At 46.0% G+C, this 12,048-nt stretch overlaps 1 long non-coding RNA gene across 1 annotated transcript; it reads left to right on the top strand.

Annotated features, from left to right (window-relative positions):
- Positions 1 to 997: 997 nt before the first annotated feature.
- On the top strand, positions 998 to 5,483 carry LOC311310922. Its single transcript, XR_014630521.1, has 8 exons — positions 998 to 1,016; positions 1,668 to 1,767; positions 2,902 to 3,079; positions 3,254 to 3,323; positions 3,633 to 3,681; positions 4,084 to 4,171; positions 4,425 to 4,677; positions 4,996 to 5,483. It is a non-coding gene; the product is annotated as an uncharacterized lncRNA (long non-coding RNA).
- The last annotated feature ends 6,565 nt before the right edge of the window (positions 5,484 to 12,048 follow it).

The raw sequence follows: 12,048 nt of genomic DNA, 5'->3' as shown, positions 1-12,048 counted from the left end.
ACCTGTACACCTCTTCAGGGACCAGGACGCCACAGCAGACCAGAACCTGAACACCTCTTCAGGGACCTTGCCTTTTGATTGACACATGCCCATATTAACCTCTCACAAGACAAAGTTCCTCAGACACTGTAACGTAGCACAAACGCTCAAGATAACGAACAATGAGCAGATATGAAGCATTAATGACTAACTGAACCAGTGCTCCTAGCCCATTAGGGTTAAGGGTTAGGGTTATAACTAATAAATAACCGTTCTACTAGCCCATTAGGGTAAATAACCGCCCGTTAGGGTAAATAACCGCCCATTAGGGTAAATAACCGCCCGTTAGGGTAAATAACCGCCCATTAGGGTAAATAACCGCCCGTTAGGGTAAATAACCGCCCATTAGGGTAAATAACCGCCCATTAGGGTAAATAACCGCCCGTTAGGGTAAATAACCGCCCATTAGGGTAAATAACCGCCCGTTAGGGTAAATAACCGCCCGTTAGGGTAAATAACCGCCCGTTAGGGTAAATAACCGTCCATTAGGGTAAATAACCGTCCATTAGGGTAAATAACCGCCCATTAGGGTAAATAACCGTTAATAACCGAACACGCTCCTCAGCTCACGTGACATTCCTTTCGCTCTTGTTTATTAAGTCAAGTCAATCTTTATTTAAAGTGCAAAATGACATGGTCCCAATACACTTCACAGACATGTCCCTAACCCTAACCCTATTATACGTCAATGAATAATAACAATATTAATACTAATTCAAATGTAGAATGTATTCAAACAGCAAAGTTTTGTAATTTGGTTTGATTTATTTGTGTTTTTTTAGCGGTAACATGCACTCGTATGAACCACGTGATCGCGTGGCGGCGAGATCAGAGAGTGACGCACTCACGCTGGTTGGACAGACTGCCGTGTCGTCATGCCGTGTCGTCATGCCGTAAACCGTTCTCTGCTGGCGTGGATATATAAACGCCCTGAGACGCTTAGAAGGTCCCATTTCCTCAGAAGATCACAGGAGCAGGTTAGTCTGGTTCTGACGGGGTGAAACATGTGAAGCGTTCTGTTAAAGGAACTCAAGATGTAGAGACGTGCTCGCTTAGCTAAGACATGCGTGCATTCAAATAACCCTGAAATGCGTCTGGTAACATTTAGCTTGGAAATGATTAATCTTGCCACGTGGTCTAGTTACCATCGTAGTAGTATTAGCAGCTAGCGTGTTAGCCTGGCTAACGTTAGTATATTAGTAGTAGTAGCATTAGCAGCTAGCGTGTTAGCCTGCCTAGGGTTAGCCTGCTAACTAGTTGACCGCCATCCACCACGAGTGAGAGTTGATCTGATTCAGTGGGTGAACTCTTTCATGGTAAATGGTATATTAAACCCTGGCTTTGCTTTCATCTCTGCAGTATGAGTTGCAGCGTGGTGACAATGAGGCCCGAGACATGCATGATAGCCTCAGCATTGGGCCCTGCTGGGTAGCTAGCTAGGCTAGTGCTAGCCTGGCTGTATCATGAGTACTGGGCCCTGTTAGCTAGGTAGCTATGCTAGTGCTAGCCTGGCTTCTGCCAGAAGGGTCCTGAAAACCTAACTAGACTACTAATCTCGCAACTAAATATTAAGACGTCTGGCTGTTTGAGAGAGTTGAAGTGACTGAAACTGATTTATATTTCTGCAGGAATTAAGAACATTACATGCCATGCGGTTAATCCCATGCCATGCGTGTAGCTGCGTGGTTGGAGCTGCAAGATGTCTTCATGCAGTCATGTCCCCACGAGGTAAGGAGCTCGGCTGAGCTGTGTGTTCATCCACAACCCAGAACACGTCTAAACACGCTTGTCCTTTGCTAGGGATGTCATGATACCCATTCAGTAGTCGATACTAATACCAGTGAAATTACACAATTCTCTTAACCTTTTGATACCACGGAATCAAAGCTTTATCTAGCAGCTGAGCTCAGACGCGGTGGTTATAGATAGCAAGGAGCATTAGCCTAACCTAAACCCTTTAGACATTTCAAGTTTGAACTAGAGCTCTAGTTTGTACTGGTACAAAATAGATAAAATCGAATTGGAAATGGTTGATTTTCAAGAGATTGTGGATGTAGAATGTGTTTGCAAGTGGCCTACCAAGGATAACCCTAACCCTGGTGACCCATGGCTCATGTGAAAGTGTCCTACCAAGGACAGCCTGGTGACCATGGATAATGTGAAAGTGGGGCTACTAGCTGCATACAAGCCTGTTTTGAGAGACATCGTTGGTGTTTTGTCTCCTCAATCCAAGAACTAATATTGGTTAACGTTACTACTGTATGCTGGCGCTCGTCAGGTCCAGAAGAATTGCATCCTCGGTACCTACGTACTATGGTACTATAGAAAACCAAGTACTGTCACATTTTGGCGTACTGCAGTATTGGTTCTCGTGACATCCCTACCCTTTGGACTTATTTGATAGCACAGCACCAGCCGAGGTCCAGACAGTGGGACCCCATACTGGAGCAGTGCTCAGAGTAAACCTTTCTCTTGCAACCCACTGCTGCGCCTTGTCAGCAGCAGTGTTACTTATGAGACTGGACATGTATCTGAGACTGGACATGTATCAGTCATGAAAAGCAGCTGGATTCTGACTAGCTGCTAAAAAATAGTTAGGCTTATGGTTCCCGGTGTAAATAAATTGGGTGAATTCCTGCATAAATTGGCAACTCATCTCCTGCCAGAGTTGATTGTGTTTTTGAGACCGTCTGGGACGAGTTGGGTGTTGAATCGTGCTGGGATAAAATATGCCATTTGAGCAGTAGCTCCTTCTGCATTATATGATCAGTGATTTTACTCTATTCAATTTGGGTAAAATAAGTCATTAAGTATGTTTAAATGTCAAGCCTAATATCCCCGTTTTCCATCCGTCTGATTCAGGATCAGTATTATCCTGTGGATGACGGACATTCACTAATCCCAGTACTCCACAAATCCAAGTGTCCAGGCTTGTTGGATTGATGGACGAGACTAGAAGTGTCACACTGGGCCCAGGCCACGCAAACCAGAAACCAGGAAGTGTCACACTGGGCCCAGGCCACGCAAACCAGAAGTTCTGGTAAGAACGTTTTCAAATATATTAACTTTTATGGAATTTAGAAGTTATGATGATTGGCTGATATGTTCAACTGCTCTGAGCTGTGAATGAAATGGGCCTTTCTGAACAGCTGAGCATAAAACTGGGTTTTAATTACATGTCAGAAGTGTTGCTAATTTAAGGTTTCTTTAACAGATGTATGCAGCTCGATTACCTTTGGCTGAGGGATGCTTTTGGATATATGCCCAGTTCTCATGCAGCAATGGTTGGTAGATATTTTCTTCTGTGGGACTATTGGCGTTGTAATGTATGCCTAGAAATGACCCTGAACGTTTGGATTGCTGCTGTGCTGAGGTCTATCCCGACAGACCTTTCTCAGTGGGGTTTCGTCGTTGGAAATGCCTCAAAGAACAAACCTGTGGTTTCGCTTTACCCTCATGGCTACTGCCGTTAGCTGTGTGGGATATTACTGCAGAACACAATTCACCCAATGCTGCTGCAGTTACTGTGGTCGTCCAATGCTGCTGCTACTGTAGTAGCTCACTTGATTCTGATTGCCCCTTTTCACTTGTAGGTCTGTCAAATGACCACTAGATGGCGGACCAGCTCAAATTCTGCCATGGGTGAGTGAAGGCCTCGATCTACATTGAAGATGTTTGGAATGCAAGTGTGCAGGCCTGTTCATAACAGGCATGCCAGTACTTGCCCGGTGTAACCATGTTTCAGTAGACTACATGTGGACAGTAGATTTTGAAAAGCACTGTATGGTATCTGCAGCCAGTTGCTTCTCCTTCTGGTCTGTTCATTACGCGGTGCGATAAGAACTCGGCTTCTGACATCGTTGGTCTCCATGCTTCTCCGTGCCTGGAGTCTTGGTATTTCTGTCGAGACAATTTCTAATTTGCTGCACAGTAAAATGTTAGTGTTGGGGTACCGTGCTCAGGCACAACGGTAGGCAATGATTGTCAAGTGAATAAAGTTTCCTAGTTGAACCTGTAGGATTCTAAGTGCCTCTCTTTCCACAGACATAGACCAGGACTTCATACCCCGGACACTTTGGAGTGACGGCCATTGAGAAGACCAGTTTTGTTAGTAGCCGTCACCCCATTGAGGGTAAGTCGTTCCTGCTGGTGAATTTCCCTCTGTACCTTCTTGGATGTGTGTATTGATTTGGTCATATACCAAGGCTTTTGGGAGACTCTGTTCCTTACTTGCTGTGGACTTGACCAGAAAGTAAACCTCACCCCAGTGGGTCTCCTCAGCAGACATGCCGGGGGGGTCTACTGGGGACACTTCTGCTTTGTTTCGTTTGTTTTTAACTGCACATGCTCTCCAGGAACTGACGTGAACTTTCTGAATGTTTCAGGTCAGAGGGTCGTTGCTCCTGGGACCTGCTGAGGAAGGTGAGGGGGCGTTCCTCCTGGGACCTGCTGAGGAAGGTGAGGAGGCGTTCCTCCTGGGCCCTGCTGAGGAAGGTGAGGAGGCGTTCCTCCTGGGACCTGCTGAGGAAGGTGAGGAGGCGTTCCTCCTGGGACCTGCTGAGGAAGGTGAGGAGGCGTTCCTCCTGGGACCTGCTGAGGAAGATGAGGAGGCGTTCCTCCTGGGACCTGCTGAGGAAGGTGAGGGATCTCCTTGGTGCTCGTGTCAGTGGGGGGATGGGTCATTTTCAAAGGGGGCCAGTTGGTTTCTACCACGGCTGGTCCTTTACGCAGTGACCCCAGAGCAGCGCCCCCTTGGACACGAAGCGCAGGTCCTCCCTGACATGGGTGGTCTGCTGTTTCCAGGGGCAACACGCTACTATAGTTTTCCTCAACACCTAGGAATCCACGCCTGTACTTGTGAAGCGATCAAGGTTGCTTATAGAAGGTTCTAGGTTTGTCCGCGTGTCGGTGACATGGTTCCCCAGCCAATGCTTCTCTCTCCATTCCTATCAACAGGTGGCGTCTGGTGGTGGTTGCAAGATTAATCGGTTGGCGGATTACCTCCCATTTTATCTATGAAGCCACATGTCTCCAGCATTATCTGGACACCCCGACACAAGTTCATATTCAGCAGTTGTATTGCTCAGGACAAAGTACTGTGGACAAGTTGTTTCTCCAGAAAGCTGGAAAATGTCATATTGCTGTGTTACCAGTTGCCTGCATTTGTTTGCACTTGTAGATGGGAGATATTTGTATATAACTAGACCTCAACAGAAGACGAGGATATGATTAGGGCTGGATAGAGGGCTCCTTGAAGGCTGCTTTAGCTAATGCTAGCTAAGTGGCTAAGCTAGCTAGTGCTGATACAAAACAACAACTTGATTGCCATTTTCTGGGGAAACTTGAGTGACAGACATGATATGGATATTAACTGGGTTCAGAATGTGATTGTGTATGCAAATGGAAAATTGTGCAAGGGTTCAATAAAGCAGTTTTTGAATCGCCAGTGCCTCTGCCTCATTTGAGCCATGTCAGCTCCTGTATGCTTTTATATAAGATGTTAGTCAGTACACAGATCACTCTGCATTTAGGGCTAGTTCATGCATTAACAGGATTTTATACAACCACACTTGAATGGGCCATAAGTCCTGCTGTGCTCTGTGTTACTGTACTTGCATGGGTTTGGTGGTTGATCCTGGGGGGGTTGGTGTTGATCCTGGGGGGGTTGGTGTTGAGCCTGGGGGGGTTGGTGTTGAGCCTGGGGGGGGTTGGTGTTGAGCCTGGGGGGGTTGGTGTTGAGCCTGGGGGGGTTGGTGTTGAGCCTGGGGGGGTTGGTGTTGAGCCTGGGGGGGGTTGGTGTTGAGCCTGGGGGGGTTGGTGTGGATCCTGGGGGGGGTTGGTGTTGAGCCTGGGTGGGGGGTTGGTGTTGAGCCTGGGGGGGTTGGTGTTGAGCCTGGGGGGGTTGGTGTTGAGCCTGGCGGTTGGGTTGAGGATCTGGGGCCGGTTGCTGTGAGCTGAACACCCAGTGCCCTGTCAACACTGGAGTGGTTCTCATGATTTCATGTGGGTCACGGGGAAGAGATTAAAGGCTTCAGCGAGTCCAGCCTCCATGGTGGCCCTGCGCTTCCATTTACGCGTCTTGTTCAAGCCAAGTTTAGTGTGAATATACTGTGGAACTCGAAGGGTCTTCAGAGGGATGGGGAAAGGTGGTAATTTGGAAATCATGTCAAAAAATGTTCAGATTTGTCATGTAGCCTGATCAAGAACCCAAAAAGCTTTAATCTGCAGTTCCCCAAGCTGCTGTTCCCTTTCTCATCTGATCCTGGGAGTCTGCAGTAGCTACAACAGTTCAACTGCTGTATTACAGTACTCATTTGAAAATATGGTATTTGTGGTGAAAAGGCATTCCTCTACATCTTATCCACATGAACTGATGCTGCGCTGCTTAATCCTGTGTGAACAACTGAGTCCAGCCCAACGTCATCCCTCTCCTCTGGCGTGTCCGTTTGATGTAGTAAAGGGCTTTTATCCCCCCCTACCTTTTCTCTGGCCTTTCTCTCCCAGGGTTTTCTGGGTATGATCTCAGGAAATGCACCAACCGATGAGATGAATCACATTGTTAATCTTTATGCTCATGAGGATCAAACGATGTGAGTGCTCTCTCTGTGCCAAGAACACGGTCTCTCCAGTCCACTCCAAGAACACGGTCTCTCCAGTCCTGCTGTGAACTGTGCTGTCCACTCCAAGAACACGGTCTCTCCAGTCCTGCTGAGAACGCTCTGCTGTCCACTCCAAGAACACGTCTCTCCAGGTCCTGCTGAGAACGCTCTGCTGTCCACTCCAAGAACACCTGTTTGATTTTGTTAAATGCATTACAACTTTTTTTTTATTCTGCATGTGTGCCATGTGTTTTTCTATTAGCTATGAGAAAGTTTAACTTTTTAAGTTTTAGTTTTTAACTCAGCATGTTTTGTATACAATAACTATTTCTAGAAGCATGCAACCAATAACTTGAATGTTACATGAGGGGAACAGAGCCACGATGACCATTTCATGTCAGTTTTTATACTAGGATCTAATAGTATTGTATTTGTATGCATTTAAGAAGCATAAAGTATTATTCAAGGAAAGCTATGGCCCTCTTAAACATGAATTATTTTAGACTTTTTGTAGACTAGCTATTTTACTCTTGATTATAAAATGCAAGCAAAGGTGGGAAGAAATCTCATGGAGGAAGCAGTCACAGAAGACCTGCAGCAAGAAGAGATATATATATATATATATATATATTTATATATGGAAGGGAAATGTCCTTTGAACTGAACGTTAGACTTCTTCCTCTTAGCCTGTGAGTGGCTGCAGGATCTTATCACCACGGACAAAAAGGAGCTTGTTGGGTTTATGGCTCCTTTCAACTGGGGCCTTAGTTACCACTAGTCTAGTTACCACTAGTCTAGTTACCACTAGTCACCACTAGTCACCACTAGTCTAGTTACCACTAGTCTAGTTACCACTAGTCACCACTAGTCTAGTCACCACTAGTCACCACTAGTCTAGTCACCACTAGTCACCACTAGTCTAGTTACCACTAGTCTAGTTACCACTAGTCTAGTTACCACTAGTCTAGTTACCACTAGTCTAGTTACCACTAGTTACCACTAGTCTAGTCACCACTAGTCTAGTTACCACTAGTCACCACTAGTCTAGTCACCACTAGTCACCACTAGTCTAGTTACCACTAGTCACCACTAGTCTAGTCACCACTAGTCTAGTTACCACTAGTTACCACTAGTCTAGTCACCACTAGTCTAGTTACCACTAGTCACCACTAGTCTAGTCACCACTAGTCACCACTAGTCTAGTTACCACTAGTCTAGTCACCACTAGTCTAGTTACCACTAGTCTAGTTACCACTAGTCTAGTCACCACTAGTCTAGTCACCACTAGTCTAGTCACCACTAGTCACCACTAGTCACCACTAGTCTAGTCACCACTAGTCTAGTCACCACTAGTCTAGTCACCACTAGTCACCACTAGTCTAGTTACCACTAGTCAACACTAGTCTAGTCACCACTAGTCACCACTAGTCTAGTCACCACTAGTCACCACTAGTCACCACTAGTCTAGTCACCACTAGTCTAGTCACCTCTAGTCAACACTAGTCTAGTCACCACTAGTCTAGTCACCACTAGTCTAGTCACCACTAGTCTAGTCACCACTAGTCTAGTCACCACTAGTCACCACTAGTCACCACTAGTCTAGTTACCACTAGTCACCACTAGTCTAGTCACCACTAGTCTAGTCACCACTAGTCACCACTAGTCACCACTAGTCACCACTAGTCTAGTCACCACTAGTCTAGTCACCACTAGTCTAGTCACCACTAGTCACCACTAGTCTAGTCACCACTAGTCAACACTAGTCTAGTTACCACTAGTCACCACTAGTCTAGTTACCACTTGTCACCACTAGTCTAGTCACCACTAGTCTAGTTACCACTAGTCACCACTAGTCTAGTCACCACTAGTCACCACTAGTCTAGTTACCACTAGTCACCACTAGTCACCACTAGTCTAGTCACCACTAGTCTAGTCACCACTAGTCACCACTAGTCACCACTAGTCTAGTCACCACTAGTCACCACTAGTCACCACTAGTCTAGTCACCACTAGTCTAGTCACCACTAGTCACCACTAGTCTAGTCACCACTAGTCTAGTCACCACTAGTCACCACTAGTCTAGTCACCACTAGTCACCACTAGTCTAGTCACCACTAGTCTAGTTACCACTAGTCTAGTCACCACTAGTCTAGTCACCACTAGTCACCACTAGTCTAATTACCACTAGTCACCACTAGTCTAGTCACCACTAGTCACCACTAGTCTAGTCACCACTAGTCTAGTCACCACTAGTCTAGTCACCACTAGTCACCACTAGTCACCACTAGTCACCACTAGTCTAGTCACCACTAGTCACCACTAGACTAGTCACCACTAGTCACCACTAGTCTAGTCACCACTAGTCAACACTAGTCTAGTCACCACTAGTCAACACTAGTCTAGTCACCACTAGTCTAGTTACCACTAGTCACCACTAGTCTAGTTACCACTTGTCACCACTAGTCTAGTTACCACTAGTCTAGTTACCACTAGTCACCACTAGTCTAGTTACCACAAGTCACCACTAGTCTAGTCACCACTAGTTACCACTAGTCTAGTCACCACTAGTCACCACTAGACTAGTCACCACTAGTCTAGTTACCACTAGTCACCACTAGTCACCACTAGTCTAGTCACCACTAGTCAACACTAGTCTAGTCACCACTAGTCAACACTAGTCTAGTTACCACTAGTCACCACTAGTCTAGTTACCACTAGTCACCACTAGTCTAGTTACCACTAGTCTAGTCACCACTAGTCACCACTAGTCTAGTTACCACTAGTCACCACTAGTCTAGTTACCACTAGTCACCACTAGTCTAGTCACCACTAGTCTAGTCACCACTAGTCAACACTAGTCTAGTCACCACTAGTCTAGTCACCACTAGTCACCACTAGTCTAGTCACCACTAGTCACCACTAGTCTAGTCACCACTAGTCTAGTCACCACTAGTCAACACTAGTCTAGTCACCACTAGTCAACACTAGTCTAGTCACCACTAGTCTAGTTATCACTAGTCTAGTCACCACTAGTCAACACTAGTCTAGTCACCACTAGTCACCACTAGTCTAGTCACCACTAGTCTAGTCACCACTAGTCAACACTAGTCTAGTCACCACTAGTCAACACTAGTCTAGTCACCACTAGTCTAGTTACCACTTGTCACCACTAGTCTAGTTACCACTAGTCACCACTAGTCTAGTTACCACTAGTCACCACTAGTCTAGTCACCACTAGTCTAGTTACCACTAGTCACCACTAGACTAGTCACCACTAGTCACCACTAGTCTAGTCACCACTAGTCAACACTAGTCTAGTTACCACTAGTCAACACTAGTCTAGTTACCACTAGTCTAGTCACCACTAGTCACCACTAGTCTAGTCACCACTAGTCTAGTCACCACTAGTCTAGTCACCACTAGTCTAGTCACCACTAGTCAACACTAGTCTAGTCACCACTAGTCAACACTAGTCTAGTCACCACTAGTCTAGTTACCACTTGTCACCACTAGTCTAGTTACCACTAGTCTAGTTACCACTAGTCACCACTAGTCTAGTTACCACTAGTCACCACTAGTCTAGTCACCACTAGTCTAGTCACCACTAGTCAACACTAGTCTAGTCACCACTAGTCTAGTCACCACTAGTCACCACTAGTCTAGTCACCACTAGTCACCACTAGTCTAGTCACCACTAGTCAACACTAGTCTAGTTACCACTAGTCAACACTAGTCTAGTTACCACTAGTCTAGTCACCACTAGTCAACACTAGTCTAGTCACCACTAGTCACCACTAGTCTAGTCAACACTAGTCTAGTTACCACTAGTCTAGTTACCACTAGTCTAGTCACCACTAGTCACCACTAGTCTAGTCACCACTAGTCACCACTAGTCTAGTCACCACTAGTCACCACTAGTCTAGTTACCACTAGTCACCACTAGTCTAGTCACCACTAGTCACCACTAGTCTAGTTACCACTAGTCACCACTAGTCTAGTCACCACTAGTCTAGTCACCACTAGTCACCACTAGTCTAGTCACCACTAGTCACCACTAGTCACCACTAGTCACCACTAGTCTAGTCACCACTAGTCTAGTCACCACTAGTCTAGTCACCACTAGTCACCACTAGTCTAGTCACCACTAGTCTAGTTACCACTAGTCTAGTTACCACTAGTCACCACTAGTCTAGTTACCACTAGTCATGGAGTCTGTGAATAATTAAACTCCTGCTCAGTTTTTACACTGGCCTCGGCCGGTCTGTCAATGTAGGCGAGGTGGTGGAAAGAGCTACTGTTTGTTAACCTCATTTACTAGCACATATCTTCAATTGCTTCATAAATAGCAGGAGATGGAGATAAAACTGTGTGAAATGTCTCAGCTGCCCTTATGTCTGTCTGCTCACAAAGATTTGACCTGAGAAAACAAGCTAAGAGTGCTCTCCAGAGAGAAGGCAGGTTTTAAATTATGTGCTCAACCAAGCACAATAAAACCACTCTACCTTCACTTTTTTCACATGTTATGTTACAGCCTCATTCCAAAATAGATCAAATTCCTTTCCCCCCCAGAATTCTACACACAATACCCCATGATGTACATACGTATTCACCCCCTTTGCTATGACACTCAAAATTGAGCTCAGGTTCATCCTGTTGCCACTGATCTTCCTTGAGATGTTTCTGCAATTTGATTGGAGTCCATCTGTGGTAAATTCAATTTATTGGACATAATTTGGAAAGAAACACACCAGTCTACACACAGTAAGGTCCCACAGTTGACAGAGCATGTCAGAGCAGAAGCCATGAAGTTAAAGGAATTGTCTGTAGACCTCAGAGACTGGATCATATCAAGGCACAGATCTGGGGAAGGGTACAAAAAAATCTGCAGCACTGAAGGTCTCAACGAGCACAGCGGTCTCCATCATCCGTAAATGGAAGAAGTTTGGAACCACCAGGACTCTTCCTGGAGCTGACCGCCCAGCTAAACAGAGGAGAAGGGCCTTGGTCAGGGAGGTGACCATGAACCCGATGGTCACTCTGACAGAGCTCCAGCGTTCCTCTGTGGAGATGGGAGAACCTTCCAGAAGGACAACCATCTCTGCAGCACTCCACCAATCAGGCCTTTATGGAAAGTGGCCAGTCAGAAGCCACTCCTCATTAAAAGGCACATGACAGCCCGCTTGGAGTTTGCAAAAAGGCACCTAAAGGATTCTCAGACCAAAATTCTCTTGTCTGATGAAACCAAGATTGAACTGAGTGCCAAGCGTCACATCTGGAGGAAACCAGGCACCGCTCATCACCTGACTATACCATCCCTACAGGAAACCAGGCACCGCTCATCACCTGACTATACCATCCCTACAGGAAACCAGGCACCGCTGATCACCTGACTATACCATCCCTACAGGAA

Source organism: Borostomias antarcticus (genome assembly GCF_949987555.1).
Source record: "Borostomias antarcticus genome assembly, chromosome: 1".
NCBI lineage: Eukaryota > Metazoa > Chordata > Actinopteri > Stomiiformes > Stomiidae > Borostomias > Borostomias antarcticus.
This window is presented reverse-complemented; position numbering and strand designations above follow the sequence as displayed.